The sequence below is a fragment of the Caretta caretta genome, chromosome 4 (genome assembly GCF_965140235.1).
Source record: "Caretta caretta isolate rCarCar2 chromosome 4, rCarCar1.hap1, whole genome shotgun sequence".
Taxonomy (NCBI): Eukaryota; Metazoa; Chordata; order Testudines; family Cheloniidae; genus Caretta; species Caretta caretta.
The window spans coordinates 91,809,633-91,836,694 of record NC_134209.1 but is presented as its reverse complement, the minus strand read 5'-3'; the positions used below and the strand labels follow the sequence as shown (position 1 = coordinate 91,836,694).

Below are 27,062 nucleotides of genomic sequence, written 5' to 3'. Positions count from 1 at the left end.
TTTCTTTTTTTTTTTTAGCCTGAATAGAAATTAAGCTGTTAAAATAGTACATTACTATCGATTCTGCCTATCCTGTTTCGTGATCCCCTGTGAAGAGGACCAGATGGAGTCAATTCCTGTTTGCTCAGACACATTCAGTGGAATTTAAATAATGGGTTGCTAATTTAGTATTTTGAAGGGTAAAATTGCAGTCCTGCTCCATGATGAAGCTGCATGCTGTGCTGCTGTCATGTTCTAAAATAGGCAGAAAACCTATCAAAGATATTCTCCCAGGGAAGAGTCATAGAGCTAGAGAGAGGAGTTTAATTATGCATTGAACCCTCATAGTATCCGAATTAAGAGTAGATATTCTATAGAACAAAATCTTGAATGCTGCCATGTTAGAGATGTAGAAGATAGCCTGTTATGAATTTTACGATATGTTCATGTTGTTTTCAACAAGTTTATGTATGCAATGATTGAGCTCTCCACTTAAAACAAATGCTTTGGGCTTGGTCACAAATGCTCTTTGAATCTCAGTTGAACAGAAATAAGAACAGACAGCACAGTGCTTCCATTAATGGTATCGTGTTGCAAACTGCACTGTGATCATTTTTTGCAAAAACATGGATCAAAGTTCACAGTGCACTCTGTGAAGCTTGAGCAGCTCTATACTACGTTATACCCAGGCAAGAAAGGAAACAAAACCAACAAACAATGTGTACCATAGCTACTAGTTTATTTAAGATAGTTATGTTGCTCCTTGGACATTTTGCTATCTTAAAGGTTCACTAATCAAAACTGTGTACAGTATCCAGAGGGCACATATATTTGACGCTTTCTAGCAAAGGTGTTCCTAGAAACATGAAGCTGTTCGACGTCCGAGAAGGCTAATAGTTGGGATACCCGTCTGTTTGCCACAGGGCTGTTCACCATTTTTGGAAGGACCTCTTCCCAAGAGTAGTAATCTAAAGAATTTAAAGGAATGAAAATGGTAAGTGGCTAGTAGTGTTCCCAGATATGCCATTGTGCAGGTGTAGCAGAATAGCTCAGGCAGTGCTTGTGAAATGTTGTCCTTTGATATTGTTTGGAGCACAGTGCTGCGTGTATGTGTAAGCAGCAGCTGCATACTGTCAGCTCAGAAATGTATACATTTTTCCGAATCCTTTTAACATTTTATTGTAGATAGATTCGATGTGTAGAATAAAACCCACCGTAAGCTCTAGTATTGCTGCCATAATTAACTTGGGTGATTACTTGAAATCTTACAAGTTTCAGTTTTAGTAAAATGAAATGCACTTGCGCCATGTTACCTGGGGAGGAAGTTCCCAGTAAAGGAAACTATAAAATCAACACATTTAAAATGGAAAAAAATGAATTAGAGAAGTATTTTATTAAAGAAATAGTTGACTTGTGGATTTCACCATTCAATGTCACAGAAAATCATTTGAGGCCAATTGTTTACTAGAGGGATGTGGAGGGGAGATGTACACACACACGATACATATACACATGCATAAGAGTAACACTTATGGCTATGCTCTATGGTAGGTTGAAACCTTATAGGGATAGGTTTCAGAGTAACAGCCGTATTAGTCTGTATTCGCAAAAAGAAAAGGAGTACTTGTGGCACCTTAGAGACTAACCAATTTATTTGAGCATAAGCTTTCGTGAGCTCATGAAAGCTTATGCTCAAATAAATTGGTTAGTCTCTAAGGTGCCACAAGTACTCCTTTTCTTTTTGCTTATAGGGATATTCATCTTCATGCAAAACCTACTGGTAGTTGCTATAGTTCCCACTGAAGGAAAGGATATCCTACTGGTCAAATCAGGATACCAGGCTAGGTGGACCAATGGACTTCTCTGGTATATTATACAAACCTAATACAACATCAGTTAATATATATTTAGGGATAAGTATCCAATTGTAGTAATACAGCATGATCATTGTCTTTAAAAAGTGAGTTCTACTGGCAAGCAAAGTGTTCCAGATGCTGGGATTATATTGTTTTTAAAATAACAATATAATTTTTCTACTCTTTTGGTTTACAAATGTTTTCTTACACTAATCTTTCAAGTTAGACTCACACATCATAAGGCCAAGAGGGACCTTTGTGATCATTTAGTCTAGGGATCTGCAACCTTTGACCCACGGCCCACCAGGATAAGCCCCGGTGGGCCAGGCCCATTTGTTTACTGCCACATCCGCAGGTTCAGCCGATCGCAGCTCCCACTGGCCACAGTTCACCGCTCCAGGCAAGGGATGTGCTGGCTGCTGCTTCCCACAGCCCCCGTTGGCCTGGAGCAGTGAACTGCGGCCAGTGGGAGTTGCAATCGGCCAAACCTGTTGACACGGCAGGTAAACAAACCTGCCTGGCCTGCCAGGGGCCTTACGTTGGAGGGCTACTTGCCAAAGGTTGCCAATCCCTGATTTAGTCTGACCTCCGTGTGCTGTTTTGTGTTCAGTATTGAAAACTTTGATTATAAGTGCTTAGAGTAGAGGTAGTCCACACTAAAATCCTTTCTGTGAATAGCTTGATGGGAATTCACAACTGGGTTTGAATTTTGTGACTCAAATCTCACTGCTTTTAAAAGCAGAATATCACTTGCTACTAAATGTTTAACCATTGACCGTGATCTAAATTTCTGTCCAAGATGAAGAAATTACCTTACCTGGTATGTTACATCTTACCTTTAAAACAGTCACCTGATGTGTTCTTCTGTAAGGCCAGTTTGACTTCAAGCCAAGGCCTGTGTGTCCTTTGGTCATGGATTTTTAGTGGCTGCATGCTCCAGAGATGGGATGTGCAGATAGGGAATCAGCTGTTTCATGCAGCTTGCAGAAGGTGACACTGACCTTTCCTACAAATTGCTAGTGACTTTCTGTACTCTCCCATCTCCTTTCCTCCTCCTGCAGGGGAACAGATACTCAGTAAAGACCAAAAATCATATTTTACACCCTGTCCATAATCTTACGCACGTGGCACAGTATAAACTTATGAGGTAGCAGTTTTCATAAAGCCCTGGCAGGAAACATTATGGAGAGGAATTTTTAAAAACTCATCCTCAGTGAAACATAAATGTCAGCTAAAATATTCTTTGGACTTGAACAGTTATTTATTGACATAACATTTAAATACTGTATTAAGCACAATTAATTAAGAATAATACATTGCACTTTCTGTCTGAAGATCTCTTACTGATTTATAGACATTAATTGGTTTAGTTTCACAATTCCCCTGAGCAGTAGGTAGATAAATATCACTAACTCCATTTTACAGACCGGGAAAAATTAGGTTCATATATATTGTGACTTTGCCATAGAGTTGCTTTGTCACCTCAAGCAAGACAGGAAAAAAATCCAAGTCCTTTGTGCTAATCACAAAGGGTACTGTTTTTCAAGAGCTCCTATGTTGGTTAGGAACTTATGACCCATTTTCAAATGTGACATAGGAACATGTGGGTGTGAAAAGCTGGGCCCACATCTAATGACCTCAGGAAATTTGGCTATACAATGTGTACTAAGTACCCCCAGAGTATGTCTTAGAACAGCAATCAACAATCTGTTGTGCAATAGCCAGCTAAGGAGGGTTTGTTGTTTTTTGAGGGGGGGAGGGAGTTTGAGGCCAATTAGAACAACAGATGGGCAGCTCATGAGGGGTTCTTCCATGATGGTCTGGTTCTGTGTTTCACTCCCTTTTGATCTATAGTTTTGGTGGGTAGCAGATTTACTGAACCTAAAATCCTTAAGCAGTGAGACTCCGGATCTACAGACCAATATATTTTGCAAGTCTCTCATCCTGGGGCCCTGACCCTCAGACTGGTATATGTTGTATTTGAACCTGCCTCTGGTTCTATCCTTAAGATCTCACTTGCTTTTCCCCTGCTTTGAAGTACTTTAGTTACCATGGAAACAATGTCACTGGCTTGGGCTTCTAAATCTTGAATATATTGAGATTTTTGTATGTGTTTTCTTTCTTCCCTCACTCATGTATATACAGTATCTTCTCTATTGCTCCTACACTATACTTTGTCTGCAGCCACCTCCAAGAAATGGCGCTGAACAGTCTAATCATTACCATTTCATAAAGCCAAATACTGGGATACTTCAGTATTTTGTTCATGTTTGTGCTGGAAACAATGAGATTGCTTTCCTCGTAGTGCTTCTCGTGATAGGAGCATGGCCTTATTCAAATCATATTTGGGGCCAAAGAAGAAAAAGTCCCAATATTTTAAATTTACGTTTATTTAAAAAAAAAAAGACAAGTTTGGAACCTATTACATTTATACCAAATACAAGTGCAGAGCCCTTTTATTTAAAGTGCCAATCAAATTGTTTCTGTTGTGAATGTTCCAGATTGCAAACTATATGTAAGATAGAAATACACCATAATTTTCTTAAATCTAAATGCTGCATTTAAGAAGGATTTGGTTGCAGATTTTTTTTAAACATCCAATTTCACAGTGCCGGTATTGTGTCTAGCTCTATTCAAAGATGCACAGAAATTTAAGCTAGAGGTAAGACTGATGACAGTTACTTATGGCTAAAAATAAAACATGGTGTTTTTTTTAATTCATAGTTAAATTTAAAAGGACCCCCCAGTCATGCTTACAATGGAAGGTAAGTTTGAACCTGAAAGTCTCTATAATAAATTGATCAACTGATATGGCACAAGCTCTATTTTGTAGACAAGATTTTTAACAAAAACTTGTTTTGTGGGGTGCCACTTCAAAGAACATAAGCTACCGAAACTGTGACGTAAATGCTGTTGTTAAAATTGTTTGATTAAGAAGCTTGTGGAATGTGTCAGCATTGTTGCACTTTGTGGAACAAAAGGAGCAATGACCTCTTCATGAAAAGAATGTTGTGGATAAGCTGATTGGTACCTTATCAACTTAGTTGTTGTAGCTATGCCAGCCAGACATGTTCGCATTACTTAGACATGCTGTGTGGTGGTATTTATACTCAGACAGAGGTGTTTTAAGATTGATCTATGACCTCATCTGGCAGAGGTAGCTGCTGCCCATTCCTTAGAGTTGACAATAAAGTTTAATCCCACCTTTGAGAAATTCCCTATTTTAAAATGTCTCCTCCACAAAATACTTTGGAACCATGTTGAAGCTAGATAATAAGGATTGTATGATCATTATAAGCTACTGTCTTGCCCTGTCCAGCAAGGAATGTTAGTGAAAATAGGTTTCATTGTTATATTTATTTGGCATCTGTACACTCACTCACCCACCTGTTCTTTAGGCTAATGATTAATGACTGCATACTTCGTAGCTGATACTGTTCTTTAAAATACTTCTGAATTTTGATTTGAACCGTTGATTAGTATTTTTGAAAAATACAGCACAGGAGGCTTGAGTATAAATTGTGAGCATCCAGAAAACTCTGGTGGGCTTACAGCCATGTTTGTGCAGGAGGGGAAATTTCTAATGTAGCAGTTAATCAAAAATATCCTTTAGTTCACTTTCAGAGGTGTTAGTCTGATAGGACTGGCCCAAGAAGTATTCTATCACTAAACTGGCCAATCTAATCAGACAAATAGCAAAGCTTCCAAGTTCTGAGTCTAGGAAACTGCTCTCTATTTTGAGTGGATTAGTTATCATCTTGTTCTTTGTATCATACAACTCTAAAGAAAACAAGAAAAAAAATTAAAAGGTGAGCAAATGGGGGTCCCTTTTCTGTGTTCATCTCTTTCTTTCATACTTCCTGTGGCAGTTGCAGTGAAACTGGAATGGTAAGCAAAACAGATAAATTCAAGTAATAGGTTGACAGTACAAACCTGTGTGAGGGAGAGGAACACACTAAAATGTCCAGGTACAGAAAAGAGGTCGGGAGTCACAGAAGAGGATGGAACTCAAAAAAGGGTGGACTGAAGAAAAAGAGACGGGAGATCATGACTAAGGAAAGAAAGATAATGACTGGTGAGCATGGAATTAAAAGGAGAGATGAAAGGACTGGGAGCGCTGGCATAGCAGGAGAGAAAAACAGGAGGGTGAGATGAATGGGAGCTCACTCAATGTATCTTTCTGTGTGTCTAATATAATTAAGTAATGTGTCATTCAGTTATTATAGGTCAAATAGTTTGTGTACCTAACATATTGCTAGTGGAAAAGTTTTCTCGTAGATTTCAGTTTTCTCATTTATATTATCCATGATGTACTATAATAAAGAAAAGACTGTGCAAAAAAAAATACAATTTTCATTTAAATCTTTTCCTTCTACTGTTAATTTCTCCTCGTGTATTTAGGTGATGGTAGCACAGTCGGAGCAATGTTCCCTCACACAGAATGGATCTGTCTTGCATAGCTGCATTCCTTCATGGACAAGTGCAGAATATAAAATAAGAGCTCCAGAGTGTAGACTTCTTCCTTATTGAGCAGACACACAACTTGGCCAAGATTTGAGGAGTAGAGAGAGAGAGAAAACTTGTCATAGTGTGCTGAGTCTCCTGCTATCTTATACAGCACAAGGTACAAATGGGAAAATTAAGTAGGGAAGGGGCACCAGGCCTTGCAATTTTATTGTACTGACTATTAAAGTTAGATCCTTGAATATATATAAAAATGAAATGTTTGTCATATGTGGGATGTAAAGAATTCAGCAAAATAAGCAAAAGCTTCTTTGGCCTGACTATCCCACTAGTCATGGGTAAAGTCACTTTGAATGCAGCTGACAGGATAATCAGTCCCTTTATTTCTGAGATTTTGAGATGATCACATAAATCTCAATTTGGAAGAGCGAAGAAGAGTCATGGGTGAATTGTCAGGTCTTTCCAACCAAGAGAAAAATCTAAAGCTTGTTTGATCTCTTCCTGAAAATGGATTTTGTAAAAAGTGTATTTTGTACAAGAAATTATTTCATTCACTTTAGTAGACTCATGCTGCTTCCTTTTCAGTCAATAATTATTGCACATAATATCTAAGGACCAAATTTGGGTCATGTTCTCCATGTATATTACCCTCAACCCATGTACATTGCTCCTACTGGTTCGATGGATGTTATAACACTGAGAGAGAGTACTTGCATTCCCCTTTGTGGATGACCTGTTATTACTTGCAGTCTAGCAAAGCTGTTATGCTCTTTCAGGGACATAAAATATTTCATTTATGTATCCTCAGTGGTGTGTATGTTTAATATAGAGAAGGATCCCAAAGCTCTTTACAAACTATGCAGGGATCACTCCACGCACAACTGAATTAAAATCACTCAAATGCAATAAAAGTTTAACAGTGTTCTGCAACACATTGCAACAATTTTGGATAGTAAATTAAGTGGACTATTTCATATCCAACTGAAACTGCAGACGGAACTTTAAATAGACAGAATATATCTACCCAGCTTGTAATTTTTCTGGGGTAACACACATAGTTATAAAGAGGACTTTAGTTTTACATCTCAGTTGGAAGACTGCAACTCTAGAAACAATGTCCTATAGTTCCATCCAGTTATGTTGGTTGAATGTTATTTCCTGCAGCATTTTGATGTGCTCTGGAAACCTCCCATCCAAATAGTGACTTGGACCAACCCATCTTCTGTGTGGTGAAATCAGACTATAATCAATTGGTGTTTGCAGTGTTATTGTAGCTGTGTTGGTCCCTGGATGCTTGAGAAACAAGGTGGGTGAGGTACTACTTTTTATTGGACAACTTCTGTTGGTGAAAGAGACAAGCTTGTCTCTCTGTACAGTGATTGAGGTGTACATTTTATTAGCCCAGTTTTTCTCAAGACAGGTATTCAGTTCCATGTTACTAAGAGAAGATTGGGTAGTGATGTAGCTGAGTCATTTGTATCTGACCTTTTGGTATAGGAAGTGTCCTGTCCCAAAACTGTGTGTGTTCTCCCTTGTTTTTGTCCCACAACAAGATGAAGTTGGGAACTGTGGTAGCGTTAGCCTGCCCTGCTAATCTTCATATTTCCCATGCAAACTAAGCAAACACTTGTCTGGCTTCTGCTGGCCTTTCACAACTTAACTGTCCTTGTTGACTTCTGTTTTCATGCAGATTATGGCCCACATGGTTCGACATGGGATCTCATGCTATGTTGATAAAACATGGCATTTTAACCCAGGTGGTTTCTGTATCAACACCATACAATATACATTTGGTGAGCATGCTCAATATCACTATTGGGTTGGGTTTAGAGATTAAAGGAATGAGAATTGTGCACACACACAAGATGCTTATCATCTTTTCTAGACTGTAGTCAGGGTATGATTGATTCTGGCCTGGCCAAGTAGATAGCTGGGTTTCAGGCATCTCTAAGGCAGAATCCTGAATAGCCAGTGGGCTACTCCGTCAGTGGCCTAGTGGGACATGGTTTTTTTTTTGTCCTTTACCATGTATATGGCATATCCTGAACCATCTGTCCCTATACACAATACACATGTTACAGAGTAGACCCAAGCTTAGTGAGAGATGAAAATGTTGAATATCAGTCATGCTCCATATCTAGTGGGCTACCTCATACAGAATTTTAGACATATCAGACACCTTGTGAATGAGAAGAGAAGCATCTGGATGAAACTTCAGACAAGAGAATTGATGACTGATAGATATGGAGAAGTCTGTAGAGGACAAGGTACAAGTGGTGTATGCCCCTTACTTTATAATGAGGGATATTTGTATCATGCCAAATCTATAATTATGAAGAGAGTAGGGAAATATTTCCACTAACTTTATTTTTCCTCTGCTCAACATAATGATTTATCAGAGATCAAACTGAATAACAAACATCAATCAATGTGGCTGGCCAGCAGAACTGATACATCCCTTCTACATGTAGTGGGACAGGATTTGGGGGAGCCCACACAGTGGGTGGACAACCTCTTTGCACCATGGAGCCCAAATCCATAGAGAGTCCTTGCTTTCTTCTGCACAGTGGTGATTCTGGGGCACATTGAGGCTGGTCTGGTCTGTCACTGTGTGGACCCACAAGCCTTTGCCCACCCTGTCATGTGCATGCAAGAGTCACAGAAGCTACTCCAGCCTTGAAATTGAAGTAGCAATCGCACAATGGCCTGATCTCAGGATTCCTTCCTCAATCTCAAGCCTCAAAGGAGCTCCCCAGTGCAAACTGAAGCTACTTGGACTTTATGTTGATGTGATAGTATTTTGGCTAGTCAGGAAGATCTTTACGTTTATAATGTTCATTTTTTGAATCTATATACATTTAGACATAATGCACATCAACAAAAGACAGCACAGCCTTTCTTTGGGGCTTGTCTATACATGAAATTATTCCTTAGTAGTTATTCCAGAATAATTCCATTTGTGGACATACTTAATCTGGAATGAGTTGCCTTGTTTCTCTTTATTTTAATGCAAAGTGGATTAAGATAAACAGGAGCAAGGCACTCATATTCCTGTAGAAGAGTGCCACACATGGAATTATGTAGGAATGGTTGTTGCGCTTTAAATTCATGCTCAACCTTAATCGGAATTCATTTGCAAGTGTAGCCAAGCCTTAATTTACTCTTTTTTCTAATATTTTGGGCTATTGTCAGTCTGCACAGTGCTTCCAGCTATATGGTGGGGAATTTGGTGTTTTTCAGATAAGCAATATATTAGGATCATTTAGTAGGAACCCCTCATTTTATCATCCTGAGATCAAATGTTGTCACTGGCTTTGGTATCAGAACCTAATCTCTCTTGAACTTGAGTTTCCCAATTGACCCTTTTCAGAGTAGCAGCTGTGTTAGTCTGTATTCGCAAAAAGAAAAGGAGTACTTGTGGCATCTTAGAGACTAACAAACTCTGGCTCTGTTTCACCAAACCAGCTCAGTGTCATTATTCTGAATGTGATGGTTGCACAGTTATAACTGGGACATTTTCTTTCTCATGCTGAATGATCCTTATTAGCCTTTAAGTATTGCCTATATCAATAACAGTGTGCCAGGATTTTATTTTTTGAAATATTCTCAGTTTTTCTTTTTTTTTTAACAATGCTGAGAAAGTGATTGTTCAACAAATTGATTTCCTTTGCAACCATGGTATTAATCACCAAAATTCACTGCAAGCAAGAAATCTTAGCTGTATTATCCTGGGAAATAGCTATAATTTTTTTGGGTTGGGGGGAAAGACCTATGAAATGCAATGAATTTTGCTAGTCTTTCTATAATAAAAATACAATTTCTTTTCTTTGCCTTAATTTAAGCTCTACTAGGGGTCATTCTTTTCTGAATTCAGTCCAGCTAATTGATTTTAACTAACAAATATTGAATCACTTTAATTGTTTTCTGCAACAAAGTCAAGAAAGCTACCAAATATCCCATCTGACATTCAGAGATTAAAACAAAATGAATGCCAAAGCCATAACATGGTCCTTATAGAATGAAAGGGACTAAAGTAACTAGGGCATGCTATTGTGAAAAGGGAGTCTTAAAACATTCAAAAGTGTAGGAGGAGGAATTTTGGAGACTTCTCCAGCCATTGCTTCATTCTGAAAATCTCAAGATTCCAAGAAGAAAAGGGAGCAAGAAAACAGATCCTACAGTTGCTCACACTTCTTTGCCATATTTGCAAGAGCAAGAGGTATCTTGCTTCCTAAGGGAGATCCTGGGAAAGTTCTAGAAGACACGTCACAGAAGACAATTGGAAAGACGCAAGTCCAAAGTAATCAGAAACCGTCTTTTGGGGGGTGATTATTGCATCCTTAGTATTTTGCACAATCCAGTGTTATACATTATAGAAAATGATTTTTTTTTCAGATTGTAAGAGAGTTATTGTGCTGAATTTTTCCTGGCATTCCCACAGACAGATCCTGAAAGTGTGGCTTCTTCCAAATGGTGGGATGGACCTTTGTCTGGGGAAGGAATTCTGAGTTCAGGGAAGAGGTTGCTTCCTGGCTGGGGAGAAAACTGCTTTGGTAAGAGCAGGAGGAGAACTACCTTTGTACCATCTTCTGTTGATGAACAGATGTGGTTCTGTTGCTACTGAGCTTGCACCTGCCTCCACTATGCATGGCTCAGCCTGGCTTTGCAGACTCACCAAGAAGCAAACTTTGAGATCACAAAACAAGATCGTAGAATATCAGGGTTGGACGGGACCTTAGGAGGTCATCTAGTCCGACCCCCTGCTCAAAACAGGACCACTCTCCAATTTTTGCCCCAGATCCCTAAATGGCACCCTCAGGGATTGAACTCACAACTCTGGGTTTAGCAGGCCCATGCTCAAACCACTGAGCTATCCACAACCCCAATTGTACTGTGGAACTGTTGTTAGGACACAAGAAAGCCAAACAAAGGAACCCCAGATGCCCCTTAATAGCATACTAATTGAGTATTTCTAAAAATGTCTGGTCTGTGTAACAGGGTTTAGAGCTCTTTGAGGTTTAGGAAGAAAACTTTCCTGAGCCAGTATGATCTGTGGGAGAGGTGATGCTGTCACTGTGAGAGACAGAAAGTGGTTCTGGTACATGGTCAGGTGTTATAAAGAAGCTCATGCTGTCAACTAGCCTTAGGACTGACACCAAATTTCCATGAGTAGGGTGGGCTAAAGCTCTATTTCTTCATTAGAATTTTTCAGCCTTCCTCTCACTATCGTATTTCTCTCTGCTTCTTTCTTCAGTCTGTCCTAGGCAGGATCCAACCCACTGTTGGCTGAGATCTAGTTTCACTTTCAAACCCACAATGTTTGAGTGAGGGGCTTAGGGCAGAGCAGGGGCAGGGTTGGGGCTTGGAGGAAGGAGCGGGGCCTGGGGCAGAGTGGGGGTCAAGCACCCCCCCAGTATCTGAGTAAGTCGGTGCCTCTGGGCTGGACACTGCAGGGGCTGCGCTGAGGACTTCGAGGGTTGGTGTGTGCGTATCGCTACCTGTACAGAGAGCAAGGCCTGCGGAGGCCTGGAAGTCACAGTCTGTGCTGCCAGAGATTGGTGATTTCCGGGCGTGGATCCACAGTAGGCACAGACAAGATTTCCTCACACCAAGAGGAAGTGGTGATGATGTGCCTAATAACTCTGGGTACCCCTGCAGGGGGTGTCTGTGGGTTTGAAGTTAATCAGAGTTAGCGAATGTACTGTAACATTGTTAAGGGTTAAAAATATCCAGAATGATATAAATGCCTCCTTTATCCATTGCACACTATACAAGGAGTGAGATCCTGCCCCTGACTGAAGTCAGTGGGAGTTTTGCCTTTGATTTTAGTGGGGCCAGGGTTTCACCCAACAGGTACAAGTGATGGGGAAACCTCAAGATGTTCAAAGATTCTCTTTACTTCAGATAAGAACCTTCAAGGTTGGATAGTTAAGAGAACTAGCCTATGTATTCTGTTGTGCAGATCAGGACAAGAAATCTTACAAAGGCAAACTGTCCCATGAGACTTTCTAGTAGTTTCTTATCTGATGATTCTGGCAGCACCATGAAAACAGCCTTTATTATAGTATTTTGGTGATTGTTTCTAGTCATAGCTGGTTTGCTTTAGGTTCAGATTTGTTTTAGTGACAATTGAGAATCCCGGGGGGAGGGAGCGTGAGAAGATGTTTTTTTGTTTTATTGGAACCACTCATTCACCTGAAAGAAGCTTTGTTCTGAAAGTTTGCTATATTTTGGTTAAACTGAAATTTTACCTAAAGTATACATTTGGGGCATGGTGGGGAGAAAGCCTAGTATATCAGTGTTATATACTATATGATACACTTTAAGGCCAGAAGGGACCATCATGATATTTTAGTCTGACCTCCTGCACATTCCAGGCCACAGAACCTCACCCACCCACTCCTGTAGCGGGCCCCTAACCTCTGGCTGAGTTACTGAAGTCTTCAAATCTTTCAGGTCACAGAGAAATCCACCTTTTACTCTAGTTCAAGCCAGCAAGTAACCTGTATGCCATGATACAGAGGAAAGTGAAACCCCCCAGGGTCTCCGCCAATGTGACTTGGGGAAAAAATCCTTCCTGACCCCAAGTATGGAAATCAGTTAAACCATGAGAGTTTGTGGGTGAGAACCACCAGTCAGACACCTAGGAAAGAATTATCTGTAGTAACTCTGAGCTCTACCCATCTAGTGTCCAATCTCCAGCCATTGCAGATATTTGCCAATGGTAGTCACATATGCACCATACATCATTGAAGGCACTTTCTTCATACCATCCTCTCCATAAACTTATCAAGCTCAGAATTGAAACTAGTTAGTTTTTTTGCCTCCCATTACTTCCCTGGGAAGGTTCTTCATTCCTCTGCTGGTTAGAAACTATCATCTAATTTCAAGCCTAAACTTATTGATGGCCAGTTTATATCCATTTGTTCTTGTGCCAAAATGGGCCCCTAACTTTAACTCCTGTCCCTCCCTGGTATTTATCCCTCTGATGTATTTATAGGAAGCAACCATGTCTCCACTCGTCTTTCTTTTTGTTAGGCTAAGCAAGCCAAGCTCCTCAAGTCTCCTCTTGTATGGCTATGTGATTTCCTACTCATTCTTGTCCTCTTCAAAATTCCATTGCAGAGATCTGAAAACAGATCACTGATTTTTTCCACAGCTCACATTAATGATATATGCTTGATATCATAAAACATAAGACATTTTGTTGTGATGAGTGACTGCTGTGGTGACAAAATAAACATGCCATTGTGGTAAATCACTACTTCATAAATAAGATTAAAAATAACTGGCAAAGTAATGTCGGTAAAGAAAATTCTGAGCCCCTTTCTCTATATTTCCCCCTGCTGTAGCACCATCATCATGGCAAATCCCAAAGAATATGGCCTCCTTGTAGATCAAGTGTCACTGGAATCGATCTCTGACTAGGTCCTTAAGGAGGACATCAAAAAAAACAGACCACCTTAAGGCCCACATGATAGCTGGCTGTGTAGTACGCACACTTCAGAATTTGTTGCTCTTCCATTCTAATAATATGTCCATACAAGAAAGCTGCTGAAACCGAACCAGTGCGGGCTTTCCTGGTTCAGCATTGAATATCCTCATTTCTGATCCTGTCCTGCAATTTGGTATGGAGCAGCTGATGAAGACAACGAGAATTGAAAACCTTAATCCAATGTTTTCCAGCTTTCCGCAGTGCCCATGTTTCTCTTCCATACAATAGAGTTGGTATAAGCATGGTTCTGTAGATCTGAAGCTTTGTAGCAAACTTGAGGTCATGACAGTCCTACAGAGACTACTGGGTAAACTAAGGCAGTGAAGGCCCAAAACTTGGCAGCAGCTGCTACTACACAAGTGTCCACAGCTTTTAAGTATCATCCAGTACAGTCTGAAGCTTCCTAGATACTTTACTATTGCCACCCGCTTAATGTCCCATCTGGATGGGTTAATCCTGAGCAGGTTGTAATCTGGAGCTCAAGCCTGCTTGATGGTAATGGCCAGGGACTTTATTTTATCTGGATTAATAACCAAACCAATGTGCACTGCTTCTTGCCTAACCAGATCAGACATCAGTGTAGCAATTCACCAAACTGATCCAAAAAACCCACAAAACCCCAGTGTCACTGGCATACCTGAGATCTAAAAGCAGAATGTTCAGCTCAGCACCCCCAACTGCTGCCTATCCATCAGCCAGTCAATGCCAATATTGAACAATGATGGTGACAGAATGATGGTGACAAAACTCGTGGCGAATGGGGGAAGTCCCGGATGACTGGAAAAAAGCTAATGTAGTGCCAATCTTTAAAAAAGGGAAGAAGGAGGATCCTGGGAACTACAGGCCAGTCAGCCTCACTTCAGTCCCCGGAAAAATCATGGAGCAGGTCCTCAAAGAATCAATCCTGAAGCACTTACATGAGAGGAAAGTGATCAGGAACAGTCAGAATGGATTCACCAAGGGAAGGTCATGCCTGACTAATCTAATCGCCTTCTATGATGAGATTACTGGTTCTGTGGATGAAGGGAAAGCAGTGGATGTATTGTTTCTTGACTTTAGCAAAACTTTTGACACGGTCTCCCACAGTATTCTTGTCAGCAAGTTAAGGAAGTATGGGCTGGATGAATGGATGGGTAGAAAGTTGGCTAGATTGTCGGGCTCAATGGGTAGTGATCAATGGCTCCATGTCTAGTTGGCAGCCGGTGTCAAGTGGAGTGCCCCAGGGGTCGGTCCTGGGGCCGGTTTTGTTCAATATCTTCATAAATGATCTGGAGGATGGTGTGGATTGCACTCTCAGCAAATTTGCGGATGATACTAAACTGGGAGGAGTGGTAGATACGCTGGAGGGCCGGGATAGGATACAGAGGGATCTAGACAAATTGGAGGATTGGGCCAAAAGAAATCTGATGAGGTTCAATAAGGATGAGTACAGGGTCCTGCACTTAGGACGGAAGAACCCAATGCACAGCTACAGACTAGGGACCGAATGGCTAGGCAGCAGTTCTGCGGAAAAGGGACCTAGGGGTGACAGTGGACGAGAAGCTGGATATGAGCCAGCAGTGTGCCCTTGTTGCCAAGAAGGCCAATGGCATTTTGGGATGTATAAGTAGGGGCATAGCGAGCAGATCGAGGGACGTGATCGTTCCCCTCTATTCGACATTGGTGAGGCCTCATCTGGAGTACTGTGTCCAGTTTTGGGCCCCACACTACAAGAAGGATGTGGATAAATTGGAGAGAGTCCAGCGAAGGGCAACAAAAATGATTAGGGGTCTGGAACACATGAGTTATGAGGAGAGGCTGAGGGAACTGGGATTGTTTAGTCTGCAGAAGAGAAGAATGAGGGGGGGATTTGATAGCTGCTTTCAACTACCTGAGAGGTAGTTCCAGAGAGGATGGTTCTAGACTATTCTCAGTGGTAGAAGAGGACAGGACAAGGAGTAATGGTCTCAAGTTGCAGTGGGGGAGGTTCAGGTTGGATATTAGGAAAAACTTTTTCACTAGGAGGGTGGTGAAACACTGGAATGCGTTGCCTAGGGAGGTGGTGGAATCTCCTTCCTTAGAAGTTTTTAAGGTCAGGCTTGACAAAGCGCTGGCTGGGATGATTTAATTGGGTATGGGTCCTGCTTTTGAGCAGGGGGTTGGACTAGGTGACCTCCTGAGGTCCCTTCCAACCCTGATATTCTATGATTCTATGAATGCAAACTTGCCGAACTCCTATGGAGACAGGAAACCATGCCGTGTATCTACCATTGACTCAATCACAGCTTTCCATTCCATTATAGAGCTCTTCTGTTAATGACACTATCTTTTGAGGGATGCTGAGTCACCTTATCAGATCCCATAAACTCGCTCAATGCTCCGAATCAAAGGCTTGATGGAAGTCTAGAAAAAATTCTCTAACTACAGTTTTAACTAAATTTTAAGGGACTTTTATCTATTTCTAGAAATAAGATAAAATGTAGCACAGTTGAATTTATGGCAGTGTTTTGATGCTGACTGTAATTTTACTTAAATATATTACCATGATTTATGCAGTAGAACCAGACTAGTACTGCAAGGGGATCATTGCAATTATATATATATATATATATATATATATATGAAAAAGTAGTACAGAATTTTAGAACTGTTAGTTTAAGATGCCTTGCTGCTTTATTATAAGGGTAATTTGGAGGTCTTCTTGGAAAATCCTGTAAACTTTTAAGGGGAAAATAGGATGAGTGTTTTCTACTCCTTTTGCCATGGTTTTGTACCCCATGCTGTGTATGAACTGCCTGCCTTAGAGGCAAGTTGGCTGTGATCCATATGATTATATTTAGAAAGAGGGCAACTTTTCTTCAATTGTTTTTTCCTCAAATGTCCTCTAGCAAATTTTTTTAAAGTGATTTTGTGGGTATTTTATTTAAACCCACACATGCAGTTTAAAAAGCTCTTAAACTGCCTCATTATTGTATATGCTCTGCACAATCTATATAGTAACACCTATCAGAACACCTTCGCAAGTTATCTGGTGGAAGTAACTATGAAAGCAATCTCTAACTCAGGGATGTTGCTGATAGGAACTTGAAAATATGTAGAGAGAATGATCAAACAGGTGCAGGATCTATGAACAAGTTTGGCACTGCATAAAATTAACTCTGCAGTGTTCAAGTTCCCTTTGGAAACAGATATTATATAATGTACAATTAATTATAATAGTGTTTTGCATTATGAGACATGTATTGTGTAGTGGCAAGAATGTGGGTCAAACTATAGAATTCTATTCCTGGCTCTCTCACTGAATTCCTGTGTGACCTTGGGAAGAATGATAATCTGTGTTTCGATTTACATATCTATAAATGATTAGATATTTACCTACTGTCCTAGGAGCTGGGAATTCATATTCATAAAGTACATTTAAATCTTTTTGTAAGGGTGCAAAGTTAACAAAGTACTTCCGTTTTCATTGTAAACTGAGAAACCGTGTTGTTTATTACAGCAGCCCACCTATCTTTGCATGGACATTTTTTCATTTAAGTCTACCATGCAAATTATTAAGGAAATGGAAACAGGGTCAAAAAGCTCTCTAATTGTGCTAATGATATTCAGGCATGGTTTTTTATTTGTTTTTCTATTTGGATATTCAGTTACATCCAGGAATTATTACAGCAATTCTATATCAAGAAGGATAATTTTATTTTCCTGTAATTGCTACTTAACTGGAATTTGCTCTTGTGACACTTGCTGTCCTTTAGTGCAAACTGCATTTGAAATTTGATACAGTTCATATTTATGTTTTATGGCTATAAAGACAATTTAAGAATACACTATAATTAACAATTAGTATGGTTTTAAAATGTGGAAGTTAAATTTTAAGCTTGTGCTATGTGGAAAAACAATGAATAAATTAATGAAGAATGATCCTTGGTGAGTTTATTTATGAAGGCAACCGGGAAGGAAGGTGTATAGTTTTGTAAGTGCTGTAACTCAAGCTGGTCTGAGACAATTGGAAGCTACTGTTTGTGGAGGAAAAATGGCAACTGGAGGAGGTGAATTACAGTGTTACATGTGAGGTATCTCTCTTGAGATAAAGCTGCGAGTAATGCCTGCCACTTATGTCTTGAAAATGAGATGTCATAGCACACTACCAGGTAAAGCACGAAGGAACAGGCACTATTCAATGTCTGTTAGCTTCTTTCCAAACGGAGATGGATTTTGATGCGAACAAATGCCCACTCGGTACAAGTAGTCCCCCTGAGGTCAAAAATGACTATGTACTTTGGATGCGAGTCTGTGCTGTGCCTCTACTTGGGGCAGCACGGAAATTGCATCATGGGGAGGGGAGGGGTGACAGAGCAAGGCCAGCTACGGTACCTTAAAACCATCCTGCAGTCTCTTGTATCTGGACTGTTCCAGAGATTGGAGAGACACTGCAGCATAATTTAGACAGCCTGAGGGCCTGTCAAAGTTACGGCAGCCTCTCCAGGCTGCCTGAAATCTCTATAGCATTGCATGCTGTGGTTGTGTTCTGAGGCCTATCCCTACAGGCCCCCTACACTTAGGGTTGCCAACTTTCTAATCGCACAAAACTGAACACCCCTTCCCAGCAGCCTCACCCCCACTCCCTCCATCCCCCCTCCCTCCATTGCTCACTCTCCCCCACCTTCACTCACTTTCACTGGGCTGGGGCAGGGGGTTGGTGTGTGGGAGGGGGTGAGAGCTCCGAGGTGGGGCCAGAAATGAGGGGTTCATAGTGCAGGAGGCAGCTCCAGGCTGGGGCAGGAAGTTGGGGTGGGGGGGAGGGGCTGAGGGCTCTGAGGTGGGGCCAGGGATGAGGGGTTTGGGTTGCAGGATGGGGCTCAGGGTTGGGGTGCAGGATGGGGTGCAGCCTCCAGGAGGGGGCTTATGGCTGGGGCAGAGGATTGGGGTGCGGACTCTGGAAGGCAGTTAGGGTGCAGGAGGGGGTTCCGATCTGGGGCAGGGGGTGCAGGGTGCCAGCTCCATCCGAGCAGCGCTTACCTCAGTTGGCTCCCGGTTGGCAGCATAGCTGAGCTAAGGCAGGCTCCAACCGGATCCCGGAAGTGGCTGGCATGTCTGGCTCATAGGTGGAGGGGCAGGGGACTCTGTGTGCTGCCTGCACCTGCAGGGTCCACCCCACAGGTCCCATTGGCCATGGTTCCCGGCCAATGGGAGCTGCAGGGGCGGCGCTGGGGGGTGAGGGCAGTGTGCGGAGCTTCCCTGATTGACCCTCTGCTTAGGGGCCTCTGGGACATGCCGGCCGCTTGCAGGAGCCATGCAGAGTCAGGTCGGGAGCCTGCCTTAGCCCTGCTGAGCCACCGGCTGGACTTTTAACAGAGCCACTAGGGTCTCTTTTCGACCGGGCATTCCGGTCGAAAACTGGATGCCTGGCAACCCTACCTACACTGGGTCTTGTGAGGGTGTCTCCAGGAGGCAGGCTTATGGCTATCTCCATAGTGTCTACACTACAGAAATCCTCCACTGGCCAGATGATGATTTTAAGGCCTCTTTACACCACTCTAGCCTTTTTAGCCTGCATAACGGGACTTGAGTGGTGGTAAAGATCTCACACTTGGTGCTTAAGTGCTTTGTTGGATTGAGACCATATTCACGTTCTTATATTGTGCTTCTCACCATGCCTTCCATCTAACCAGTTATTCCACAAATACACAAAAAGCACATAGCTACTTTTGGCCTATTCCTTGTGTAGGCAAATCTCACACTGATTTGAATTGGAGCTATGCCTCATGAGGAATACAAGGTTGGACACTTAATATTGAATGCTGCAGATTGCATCCCATATGTGCTTTAACCTAAAGAAAAAATGTTGTACAAAAGCCTTGTGCTTCCATTCTGGATTTAAGATATCCATGGGCGTGGGCATCAGGTCAAAAAGATTAAAACTTGGATGGTAAACTGTTCTTTAATTTATTTACAGTGCAGCCTATGTAAATGCTAATGAATATGGTAGCAATTACAAATGATCTAATGGGTCAATGCATGAACCTATATGGAGTAGAAAAACAGCCTGGTTCTGATTTTCCTTACTGTGCTGTAAATCAAGAGCAACTCCAATGGTGTCCGTGGAGCTACATCAATGTTAAACAACTGTAAAGGGAGAATCAGGCCCAATATCCACATTATGTGTCCTGTAAAGAAAAAGTTATTGAAATGGTATTTAGTGATGCAGAGCAATTTTCCTGTAATGTTCAGTACACGTCAGTAAATAAATTGTTCAAGTGGCTTAATGTTTCCCAGCCAACAGCTTTAAAATCAGTTGGAAAATCAGCAAATTCCCTCCCTTTCTGCTGAAAACAGAGCACCACTGGACAGTAGTCATGGCACGAAGAATCTGTGCTTGGTAGCTGGAGACACTGTTCACTTGAAGACAGTTTGATCCTTAGCATCAGATGCCATTGTTTTCTAGGGAATATACTGATAAATAAATATCAGCAAAGGACTCTTCCTCCATTCTGGAAAGTTAATGGAGAAGGTGAAAAATCAATAAACTGGGATTGATGTTAGAAATATGGTCAGTGATACAGGTTACAGCATCTTACTCAAATGTGCTAGAATGTGTTTGAAATCTGACACGTTGGCATTCTTTCTAAACACAGAGCATCTCTTTGTAGTGGTCATAAAAAGCAAAGGACAAGCTGCAGAGTATTGGAAAGAAGATCACTAGTCCCCTGTGGTCCATTCTTCACCTTCACTATATAATTCCCATTGAAGTCAAACATTTGAAGTTAGTTGGAATATTTCTACCCTGAAAAGGGAAGAATCAGACAGAAATGTCTGAAATCAAACATATTGGGCCTGCTTCCCTGCTTGCATTCCACTGACAGATTCCCTGCTGGGCCCCCAGTGTGTAATGATGTAGTAAATACAGTGTATATAATTAATCTGTTATGTAGATTTTTTTTAAATAAATAGATTGGGATGAAGGGTACTGGGTATGAAGTGGTCACCACTAGAAAGCCAATGTTTTCCAATGTTGTTAGAGAATTGTATCTGAGATGATGGTATCTCACTCTTAAATATCACATTTTATTTGTAAATAGAAGTTTCACAATTTTAAGTATCGTTAGTCACATGGGGAAACTGAGGCATAGTGAAGTGTACAGTTTTATCTCCTATTTTAAGTATAGGATACTACTGTGGTACCTCGCGTACAGTAGTTACCACTTAATTTTTTTTCTATTTAGAATAGAAAAATCCACACTGATATTAGTTAAAAATGCTAAGAACAATTTGTAAAGATTGTAATGGCTGTTCTTGGTGGCAAATGGTTGTGAACGTTGACTTTCTGGTGACAGACATGAATCATATCATTAGTGTAGATCAGTAATTCCAAATTTATTTTTAATAAAGTGGCCTTTAAAGGATTACTTGTCATAACCACATATTGCTTTTCATACCTTCAAATGTCCTCCATGCTTAGATTTAACATCAAAGATACAGGACTGTTTTTTAATCAATAGTTTATTTTATATGACAATTTGCCTTTTATTAGGCTGGGATCATTTGCAATGAGGTTTCACTTCTTACAGAAATTTTATTAATGCATATGGCCCTTCACCTACTTACCAAAAATTCCATGTAACCCCAAAAGCAAATGGAAAAAAAAAGAAGCATCTGAATGTTTCCATAAAATGTTCAGAAATTAAAATAATGGCAGTACAGAAGAAAAAATCCATAAATTAACATTCTGTGCTGGAGATCTGCACATGATCAGCCATGCTTGCTGGATAAGTCTGTCTGTTGGTTGTTGCCATGGCTACAAAAAGCCAGTGGAACCCAATGAGCTGTCTGCAGCACTGCTGAAAGGACCAGCCATTTTGCTTATGGAAAACAGTGTGACATATTATGCTGTGCTTTACCACAGAATAAACAAAAATCCACTCGCAGGAAACAGAGGAAACAGGCATATTAGTGAATAATTATTACAGCTGAGCATGCCCTCAAGATGCCATTTTGACAAGCTGGTGGCTGCAGCTGCCACGAGCTGATCTGAGAGGGTGGAATGCAGAGTGATAATGCTGCATATCTGCTAACAGCAGTGGAGTAGGATTTTTGACTTGTAAAGGCAAGGTTTCTCTGCAATGTTATCTCAACAGCTCGCTAGCTGCTCAGAGTGAAAGCTGCTGACCCAAAAGAAGGGTGTTGCCCTCTCTCAACATTGTTCTTGTGCACTGCTGTTTTATATGAGCAGGCGCTGCTGAAGAAGCAGGTGTGCAGTTCAGATGGGCTCTATACTGTAGGCTGTAAAAACCAGGTTTACATGCTTCCTATTAACAGATTGTTGGTTTAGGAGCATCTGCCTGTGGACTTATTCATAGAAGGAGGCTACTGTACATCTCAGCTTATGTGAAAGAGGTAAGCATTTGTTTTGTTTTCAGTTGTGTAAATACCTTGAGTGAAACTTCCTGCAAGTGAAACCAATCTACAAAATATTTACCCTTAAAAGGTGACTTGGGCAGTGACTTGTTTAGAACCTTTTTTTGAATTACATTGATTGATCATTTTACAGATTATTCGTGTCAAATATTGTAATGTACCCTTCCAAATATTTGCTATTTTGAACTAATTCATTTTGAATAGTTGACGAAGTCATGTATACACATTTTACTCACACACAGTAGAGATTTTTTGTATCCTGCTGTGACCTGTATTGTAGGAATTATGTGGGATATGAAACATTATAGAACTTGTGACTATTTTATTTGAAAAGCCTTAAAATCATTCAATTCCCTGGCATTGCAGTACATGCATTGTGCTCAACCTTAATAATGAAACTAGATTTAAACTGTCCAACTGCTGCTGTGCAGTATGTAGGTCATAATAGAAAGCAGGCTTTGCTCTAGTTTTTATGAACTGCATGCCCCAGTGCTGTGTTTGATTAGTTTCTGGTACTTGTACTGTTAAGAGTCTAGGTAATAGGTGCTGCTCACAACTCTTTTTCAAAGATATCGTGCATACCATGCTAGCACAGAGCACAACACACCCATTGTGTCCCTCAATGTGGAGTTCAGGAAAAGAAAGGAAGCCAGCACTCCACATGGAGCACAAGTACAGTTATAGTATAAGATGGTTAAACTTCTTTTATGGCACAACCTCATTGATATGCTAGCTGCTGTGAGTGCTACATAAAATAAAAAGGCACAGAAATATTTGAATATGATAGTTCTTGTGAATGGCTATGTGCTAAAATTATAGACACTCAATTCCAAAATTAATTGCCGCTTGACAAGTAAAACATAATCTGATTAATTGACAGTCTCAGAGGCAGACAGCAGTTATGTGGATTGAATTTGGTCAATAAAACTATAATCCTTTGGCACAGCCAGTGATCTGAAAATATTTAAATTATGTTAACCGGTAGCATTTCAGCCTCTGTAATCTAAGAACTCTCTTACTGAATACCATCATATCTGACTGCTCATAATAACACTGAACATCTGAAATGGATTAAAACTGTTCACTGACAACTCACCAGGAATTCTGATTCTTTATGTTTACACTGGTAAAATGTGTTAATGTAATGTTTGCATTAACTTGTATTTAACAGTTGTACAGATTTAAATCTCGCTACCTCATATACTTAGACAATAGACTGGGCATGAGATTAATCATTACAAATTCCAGTACATAATTACAAAGGTAAATTAGTAACAAGTCACTATTGTATAAAATGGTGCAGTAACTGGGAGCCAAAGTCCAAGAGGTTTTCAAAGTGAGCGTGTCCAGCCAATGCTAAATGTTACATTTGAAAACACTGCTACTGAAATGGAAGTCTCTTGTCCCCTGCCTCCTCTAAATCATTCCTTCAGAAAAGCCTCATCTTCCATGAATTATGTGTTTATCTCTTCACCAATAACTGTCCATGAAACACCTCCCTTACCTTAATTACTGTTCTGTGTTTAGACTTGTAGGCATCCTACTGTATGTTCTTTGGGGCAGGGACCGTGTCTTTTTCTGTGTTTGTAGAGTGCCATATACATTTACAGTGCTATATAAGTATTTATAAATAACTGGATGTGTGTGTGTGATTACGATTACTTCAGCCGTGTAAATAAGGGGTGGAAAGTAGGTGGAGCTTAACATTTGTAAAATGCTTTGTAAGCGTCTAAAGAAAATCTGGGTGGTCATGATAAATTAATCATGCAAAATGTAAACATTTTTAAAATATAACAATAGCAGCCAGCAGGTGCTAGCACTTTCCAATCACGAAGCCAGACACTGTACATTCTTCTAGTCAGGGACTCTCTAAAAAGACAAAGAGAAATGAACACTGGCAGAATATAAAAAAATGTGATCACTTAGGTAATGATAGGCACGTGTCTGATTAATTACATATTTGTTGAATTTAAAAAAAATACCTCTAAATTTCTTTTCCATGATAATTTATTCCTCTTGTCTTTCCCCCAAACCAGGTCCCAGCTTTGCTTTCCCCCACACCAGTTCCCAGTGTAATCCCTTCCTGCTGACTTTCAACCCCCTCTATCGACATTGATGAGCAGTTTGCTCAGGCGATGCATAAATGAAATAGATAAATAGATGACTTAGTCAGCTTGTGCCTTGTAGGCGTTGCAGAAGAAGTGTCTATTCAGGAGGAATTTAATTGAAGAGAGGGAAGAGTTGCAACTAAACGTTATATGCAAATGGACAAAATTCTGTGTTGTGTGGGTATAAAATGAGGAGAGTTCAATCTTCAATATAAAAATCAAATCAGGAAAGCCCCTGTTGTGTTTAGTTGCCAAAATGTGTCTCTAAAAAGGAATCTCCTTAAAAGTATATGAAGATTTATATCAATTTGACCTGAATGTTACATTTAGGGAAACAGTAGCAGTGCACATAGGAACTAGGGGAGAAATCCTGGCCTCACTGAAGTTAATAGATTTGCCTTTGACTTCAGCGGAGCCAGGACTTCAAGGTTTAAATCATTTTGCATGTCTGTAGATTGTGTGTCAAACGACAGGAACCATATCTCATCTGCAGTGGTGTCAATCACATCAATCATAATCTTTTCCCAATATGCTGATATCAAACTACAATAATTTATAGATGTTCTTCTTAGCAGAATGAGCCAGCATGTCCCATGTGTCCCCATTAGTTAAGTGGTGTGGCTGTGAACAGTGTAGTAACACAAAATAGAATCAGATAAATGAGTCGAAACATCAGAAGCGCTTGTCCATACATAGGATGCCATAGCCGTGGCAGATGCAAGAACAATGTAAGGGAGGAAAACTGGGATGGCCAAGTGAAAGTGCAGAATCAAATAAGGGCAATCATTTGGTGTTTTCCAATTTTAACACATCTTATTGGATTTGACTAGAACAATAATAACTAGCAACATGGGCCAAGAAATACCATAATATAGTGGGTGAGGAATGCATATACTGCATCTCGTACACACTCAGCATAAAGAAATGACTGTGTAGATATGTGAACCACAGTATGTTTGCAAACAGGGCAAAGGAAAGTGCCAATATGAATGATGATGGATAACAGCACATGCATACAGATCAGTCTCAAACGTCAGTATAATAGAATCAGCACATCTGGCAAACTTCTGTGCAACACCATCCCTAGCCTAGTAGTATCTTCCTGTCCAATATGCCAATAAGAACAGGTATTTAATAAGACACACCAGTGATGAGGGGGTGCTTGAATAGGCAAAGTGTCTCAAATTTGATCATTGTCCCCTATTTCTATTCCAGTAAGATTGTCAGTGTAATAATGTTGATTGGGGCATGATTTGAGAGTCACTTCTTATGTGGTCATTTGGGTCTAAGGAGCGTACTGATATTTTCATCTTGTTGCATTGCTCTATATAGATATCCTTTCCAATGCCATTATCTTGGTATTGTGTTAACATCGGTTACACTCACTGCCAGCTACTACATTTTTTTATAAGAATGTTGAGCATAGTACATATATGTGCAACATACCTTAGTAGATTTTTACAGATCTTCGTTAGTGCACATTTTGACTACAGATGGCATCTAGACTTGTAATTGTTTCCCATTCAAAATGCTATAATAAAAGTACACCACTAAAGTTGGTCAAAAGTCAGTGTTTTGTGAAATATTTTCATTTTCTCCCATTTTTTGTGAAAAATTTCAAAAGTTCTGATTTGTTGAAAACTAACTCCCCAAACATGAAAGCTTCCTTCCTCTTTTTCTCTCTTTTTTTTTTCTTTTTCCATTTTGTCACTGGAAAAGGGAAAGGGGAAGGAGAGGGGAAAAGGTCTTTTTTTTAAAAAAATCTATATTTCCCCATTTTCATTTTCCAAAACCTGCTATTTTTCATCAAAAAAATTTTTTGCATTAAAAATGTTGGCTAGTTCTACCTGTCACAAAAATGTTTGTCTTGCTCTCTTTCTGTCAGTTCTGGAAATTATAGTTTTTAAATGTAATATATTGTAGAAATCTATCTGCAGGTAAAGTAAAGCAAAACGCTAAAAAGCACTTAGCTTAGTTTCTAAGGAATTATGTGATATAAAATTCCATGAAGTATGAGAATGGGAGAGGACTATAAGGTGAGAGTAAAGAGAAGTAACCACTTAAAAAGAGTCCTGAGGTGGGCTAGCAAAGAATGTTTTGAATGGAAACAACATTTTTAAATGACATGGTTCTTGAACAACAGTAAAACTCTGCTTTCAGTGGACTGTGAAATATAGTATTTTTCTGTTCAAACATGTTGTGCCATGACAAAGAACACATAGCCAATGTTGCTGTGAAACAGGAAATTCAAAAACAAAGCGAGAGACTTTTCTTCTGTTATTTCCAGCTCCTCACTCTAAATCAGTTTATTTTGTCATGCTTTTCTGAGCTTAGTCTGGATAGTGTTCTGATTCATGCACCCTTAAAAACCCCGCCATCCTTACTCAACAAGAAGCTTCCCTTGAAGAGCTCAGTTTTGGCTATGACTATAAGCTGAGTTTTGATGTCTCCAATGGGGTCTCTAGGCTGTCTCTTAGGATAAAAAAATTCTCTCTTTAAAAACAAAATATTGTAGCACTAACCATTTTTTAAAACTCTGATATTGAGGCCCTCAGAGCTCAAAGACTTTGAAAAAAAATGAAAAAAATCTTCAGTCATATTTTAGCTAACAAATTTGATTAGGTCAGTTTATCGTTTCATTAGATGACAATGATTGTTTTAAAAATCAGTGAATTAACTTGGAATAATGAAAACTTTATTTTTAATAAGGCACCATGTTTGTTATGTCTTGAATATTATTCTTGAAGGTGTACAAGCAATTTTGTT

General features: G+C 40.1%; 1 protein-coding gene and 1 long non-coding RNA gene across 38 annotated transcripts in view; one reads left to right on the top strand and one right to left on the bottom strand.

Annotated features, from left to right (window-relative positions):
• Positions 1–27,062, top strand: part of SORBS2 (sorbin and SH3 domain containing 2) — a 405,939-nt gene that overhangs the window by 105,465 nt on the left and 273,412 nt on the right. For 10 of the 37 annotated variants that reach the window (XM_048847988.2, XM_048847991.2, XM_075127862.1 and 7 more), the window contains exon 1: positions 21,617–22,167. The exons of 1 other annotated variant lie outside the window; for it this stretch is intronic. The gene's annotated coding sequence lies outside the window, so the exon portion shown is untranslated. Of the gene's footprint in view, positions 1–21,613; positions 22,168–27,062 lie in introns of those variants that run through there. 26 more of the 37 variants (XM_048848004.2, XM_075127871.1, XM_048848003.2 and 23 more) reach the window with 8 other exon arrangements.
• LOC125635819 (uncharacterized) lies at positions 702–18,882 on the bottom strand. The gene is made up of 3 exons (XR_007356383.2): positions 18,793–18,882; positions 2,672–2,890; positions 702–947 (listed from the first exon to the last, which is right to left on the bottom strand). It is a non-coding gene; the product is annotated as an uncharacterized LOC125635819 (long non-coding RNA).